We start from the raw sequence: 6,000 nt of genomic DNA on the forward strand, positions 1-6,000 counted from the left end.
TTCTATAAAAGATAAAAAAAAAAAAAGGTAAAACTATATAAACTTACCATGGGTTTTGATCCTAACAAAAACTTTCCCATTCTCACCTTTACCCGTCCATTAGAGCTGTAAATCGGGCCTTGCCTCCCACAGCCCGGCATGGCCTGTCACTGTAGCACTTGGACCATGTTGGCACAGGCTCAAGGCATAGCATGATATGGCCAATATAAATTATATATTCCAATTGTATTGTAATTTTTTTAATTTCATTATATAAATTATAATAATTTTTTGTATATTTTATAAATTTATTTTAAATTTTTCATTTTTTTAAATATACCTTTCATGAGCCTGATCTCTGAAGTATCTCAAAGGAAGCAAGCATGGTCCGCCCACCAGCCCGATTTACGCCTCTACCGTGATGGACAAAACCCTCTTATTTCTCTCCCCGACGATCAACCTCCTATGGAAAGAGAATACTGTGACTAGATGGAATTCCACACAGAAACAATGACAAAAAAATGGAATGGGTAAACCTGGCTGTATCCGTAGTACATCAAGACAGTTGAGCCCATCAGCCACCAACTACTCCATCCAGTAAAATGGATTGTCATTCTAACCACTAGATCCAGAGTATCATAAAAAAAAAAAAAGAGAAAAATCCTCCTAATTTCCCACATTGATGCAGAACTCAAAAATGAAAAACCGATGGTTTTGTATTGTTGTCAAAGACACTCAAGAACATTTGGCCTTGGAATAATAATAGAGCTTGTGTGAAAGATGGGTGAGGTTACTATATCTACTGACAAAAGACGCAATCTCCATTGGAGCCAAAAGAGGGCAAAAATTGAAGATGTTCATTAAATTTTGTCCTTACTGAAATGGGCCACGAGAATAGAGGAGGTGAAACCGTCAAGGAAGGGACTTCATGATTTCCAATATGAGGAAGGCGATGAACGTTGCCAGTTGGACTCATGGATGATAAGAGATACCATTCCTTTAGGGTTTGCCTAATCAATGGCAGCAAGTCATCCATACACTCTAATTCTCTTTACTCCATACAATTGCAGGGGAGAAAAAGCTGTCGGTGGGATAGTGTTTGGAGAGAGGGAGTATTGTAGAATATTTTTCTAGTAATCTGACGTCTATCAGGGATTTCATTGCTTCTCTTGTCTTGAACAACCCCTCACCCCCAAACGAAAGCCTGTGATAAAGAGAGGAAGACAGATATTCCCGGTTTCCGTGTGGCGTATTGCTATCGGAGAAACTTGGGGAGAGGTGGGAGAGTGTAACCGAACACCAAATTGGTGTTGGTATCCAATCGATCCATTTGACAAGTTTCTTTTAGCAATGTTTTAGAAATCGATCTGGAGGTCAAACTGTTTTTGTCTCCAGGTCACATGTTACACCGGTTTGACTGATCAGGTTGAACGATTTAGACCGTATAACATCAGCATATATATATATATATATATATATATATATATGTACAAATATATATTTTAGCAATAAATAATGTATACAGTTTATATTTTTTAATCTAATTTTTAATTCTTTTATTTAAAAAAATATTAAAAATTACAATTTAAAACCAAAAGAGAATTTTCACAAAAAATAACAATCAACAGTCACCAAGTCAAACCTAATCATGGATCAATGATCAAAATTATCACTAGATGATGATTCAAAGAATTCAACCGGTCAGATCAACAGCAGGTTGAAAACATTTTTTTTCATTATTGACTGACTGCCTTCTCTACGTTGATGAAGTTTCACGGTGGATTATCATTTACCTCACCCAAGGCGAAAACAGCTGCCTTGCTTTAGTAGAAAAAAGGCTTTAAGTAAATATAGATGGAATTTATTGTTGAGCGATATTTTATTAGTAAATGTGGTATTTTAATGCAATTAATACATTATATATCAGCATTTTTTAGATTTTCTTTAAGGGTTGAAATACAGGGAAGTTATTTAAGATTGTCTGACAATTCAAGGGAAGTTTTCATAATTTACACAAAAAAAAAATAGCAACAGTAGAAAGAAAGAAAGGAGGGAGAGATATTTATGTTTACGGAATTACCCTTGAAGAGTTTGGACTTTGGACACCTCGTCCGAGCGTTTTGACTTTGGAAGATAAAAAAAGGAGTCAAGCAGTCAAGCATTTGGTCCGAGTCCCAGGTTTGAGATTGCCAGATTGTGAGTTCCCCTTGGATACCAGTCGTGGACCGAAGTTGCACTTGCACGCTTTTATTTATAAAATATATATAATTAATTTGGATGGGCAACCCAGTGGGCCTGCTAATAAGAAATTTTTATCAGTCCACTGATTTCAAGCCTTGAGCTATTCAAATTCTTCAATGGCATACAAAATCTCACTTACTGTTCCTCCTGTCTGTCAATTTTGACCATGGTATGTACATGATTCTCTTAAAGGTGGGCATGGAGTTCTTCTAGAACGTCTTTAGCCACGTGGAACAATGGTTCAGTGAATTCAGACCGTCCACTGGAGAAGATCTTAGCTGGAACGTCCATGTATTTTACTTTGTTACACGCTACCGCCACTTTGCATGCGACTTCGAACTTTTGAGTCTTGATTCATTACGATGCCAAATGTTCTTAGACTACGTGTATTCTTGATTGGGGATCTGGAGCCCTCATAGTTTGCCACGTGGAAAATATTCAGTATATCAAGACAGAGAGCCTAAATATAAAACATAATAAGATGACTCTCAGCCATCTTTTTTTATTTTTTTTCAATAATATATCCAATTAACTACCATGTATAGATCCATTGACTGGTGGGTCCCTATCATCCTAAAATGAGGTACACAAGTTATAAACCCCAGGGGGTGTTGAAAAGATATTACTTTTCTTCTGTCAACTGGCGTATATCCATTCCATCATATTCCACTATTTAAGTATTATACTCCACTATTCATCGACTTCAAAATCTTTGAAGACTTGGGATGAATTAGGTTTCAGAGAAAAATAAAGGGATAAACATAAAGTGCAAACAGAAAGTTCTTAAAGGAATTTCATAAAAGTTGTTAAAGCCCCTTTTGCTTCATGGAAATAAGGGTCTGGAATTGGAATTGAAATTGGAATGAGTTATATAGATTGGGTGGAATGGGAACCCCATTCTCAATTTTGTTGGAATGACATTCTCCCATTTGAGGGAATGCTCATTTCACAAATCCCCACCCCTCCTCCCTTAGGAATGAAGTCCTATTCCTATTGATTCTAATTTTTATTTCCATTCCTGTCTAAACCAAACAGACTATGGGAATGGACCATTCCAATTCCAATTTTAAAGGATTTCGATTTCAATTCTGATTCTGATTCCAACTGCGAATCAAATGAACCCTAAGAATTTTTCTTCAACTTTCTGTTATTCTTTTATTTTCTGTCAAACCAAACATCCTTTGATTTGCAGAAATAAGTGTTGAAAGTGGAATCCAATGAATGATTTTAAACTTAAAAATGACCTCAATCCAGGGGGTAATATTGCTGACTCCCGACAAGATTTTTAGGTGTAATATGATTACTGCCAGGCTTCAATTTATCAACCAAAAATTAAAGGTCTCAAGTTGTTGACATGCTGATTGGTATAATATTTTTCTTTTTTTCAAGTGCGAAATCAGAAATGCCTTTTTGAAATATTACAGCGAGCTTCAAAGACACCATTTTCCTCTCATACATCTTACATCACTCAAGTAGTAAAGATTTTAATTAAACAGATATTAATTTACCTTTCCAATTTTTATTTTTCCATCTATACTCTGAATTCAAGTGCATTCAATTAAAACTTGGTTTGGTATGATCAATAAGAGATTTTAAGGCCGAAACTTGTGACTGTTTATAGGAGATTTCAGTGTTTGTGCAACAAACTAAATGTAGGCCAAATCAGCCTTGCGGATATGAAAATATGTTTTATTTATTTATTTTGTTGATTTGATTTTTTCTAGAAATAAGAAAAACAATACATTTATGTTGAGGACCACCCATTTAAATGTCTTGTACAACCTCTGTAAATTGAATCCATCCAAACTTAAAAAATTATTATTATTATTAAAAAGGGGTTTATCTGGAAGAATTTCTTAATTGTATCATACAAGTATGTGAGATATTCTCGATGTATGTATGATTGCAAGCGATGTGAGATTAGTGTGAGGAGCACTCTGTACGAAATGAATCCGAATTAAAAAAAAAAAAGGGGGAGGGGGGGGATTTGCTCCCACTTTTGTTATAACTAACAGCTCTGAATGTCTTTCATAGGCTGTGTAGGATTGTACATGTATCGTTAATTCGAGTTTCCTGTGATTTCAGATCAAAGAATTTAAGCAAGGTCACCAAAATAGAAGGGGGGTTTTCTGAGACAAAGCCAATTAAGGAAAATATCCCTTGAATGCTTCTTGCTGCTGCAAAATTGATCATGGTCTCTAAACACAAATTAGTGCAACATTTCAGAGAAATCCCTTCACCTCTTTATACTTGGGATAAGAATTCTGCGATGGACTGAACAGTCTCTGACCCTAGCATAAGCGAAATTAGATCTCAAGTTTTTACTACAATCAACAGGAAACCTTATCAACCAACCAATTGACACCTTATTGAAGTAAATGGGTTATGAAAGGTCCTTAGAACGAATCGTTATATGCAAATATTGTAATTTGGAATTTCTTCAACCCTTTAAGTTCTCACTTCAGAGAGAGAGAGAGAGACTGGTTCTGATGAGAAATGGAGCTTCCTTAGCCGTCCAATTTGTAGATTGATTGGCCTCCCTGTAGGCATGAAGATATTCCACTTCGCAACACAGATGCTTGCGAATCTTTCAGCATTCTTCCAAAATTGTCCTCAATCTCAATCTCCATGGAGAGTCAGTCTTCTTCTTTAGGCACGAGATCATGGGCATCCCATATTTATGTAGTTCAATGCATGCCAAGTTATGGGCCTCCCAAGAAGCCCAATCTTCCACCATATTTATGGATGTATTTCCTACATAGTAGGCTTTGACTTCCAATATTCTTGCTAGAGAATGTCTAACTTCACAAGCAATAGTATATTCCATAGAATCAAGGGGCTCTTCTCCTTGATTTAATTATTATTATGTTCAGCCCTATCCAAAATATCCCACCACGATTTAATATTAATGTCTTCATTTGTATCTCGGGCCTAAGTGTAGGGGTCATTACTTGTGCTGGCACATCATATAATGCAGGGTCAAATTTGAGAGAGGTCGCTTTATTCTTCGCTTTAAATCACGGAGGTTCTCTCTCTATACTGAACTGAATGACTTATTGCAAGACTTATTAATTGATTTTGGAATTATACGCCCTCTTTCTTCAATTATGAATAAGCTGCTTAATCTTCTTCTACCAAAAAAAAGACTTATTGCTTTGTCTTTCGGTGATTAACTTAATAAGGAAGTTTGGAGTTTTTAAGTTGGTTTGATTACTATATCTTTGAATATTTCGTCTTTCAATAAACAGGTCAAAGCAACAAGTCATTGAGATCAACCACTTCAATTGTTATAAATTGAAGTGGTTGATGCTGTCCCGAACTGATGAGCTAGACAAGCTGATGTGTCTCAAGCTAAAGTTGGTGAATTAGACGAGTTGGAAACTTCCAAGGTGGATCTCTAATGCTCAATAGTCAAGTCAGTTACTGCTGAAGGTGTTAGTTAGGCCAAGCTGAATTAGCTGTGCAACTTGTAAGCTGACACCTCACTGAAATTCACCACGTGTCTCGCTTGTAGTGAGATGTGTTGTTTCCTTGACACTAATTTACCAGTAATGCACATGGCTCTAGGGGCAGATACGTTGTGGTTCCTCGGCTCATCCAAATGCCCCTCCCCTATTTAGCCACGTGTCACTTTCTCTGCCTGAGTCACTAATCCAGCAAGACCGTTGGGAGAAGTGGGACGTGAGAAGGCTTTTGTGTCGATGAAACAAACAGGAATGACTTGTCAAGAACCTTTTATGAATCAATGATACAGCGCAGGCCCACATTGTACACAGACAG

Source organism: Nelumbo lutea, chromosome 4 (assembly GCF_056320005.1).
Source record: "Nelumbo lutea isolate HS-2025 chromosome 4, American lotus-T2T, whole genome shotgun sequence".
Lineage (NCBI taxonomy): Eukaryota > Viridiplantae > Streptophyta > Magnoliopsida > Proteales > Nelumbonaceae > Nelumbo > Nelumbo lutea.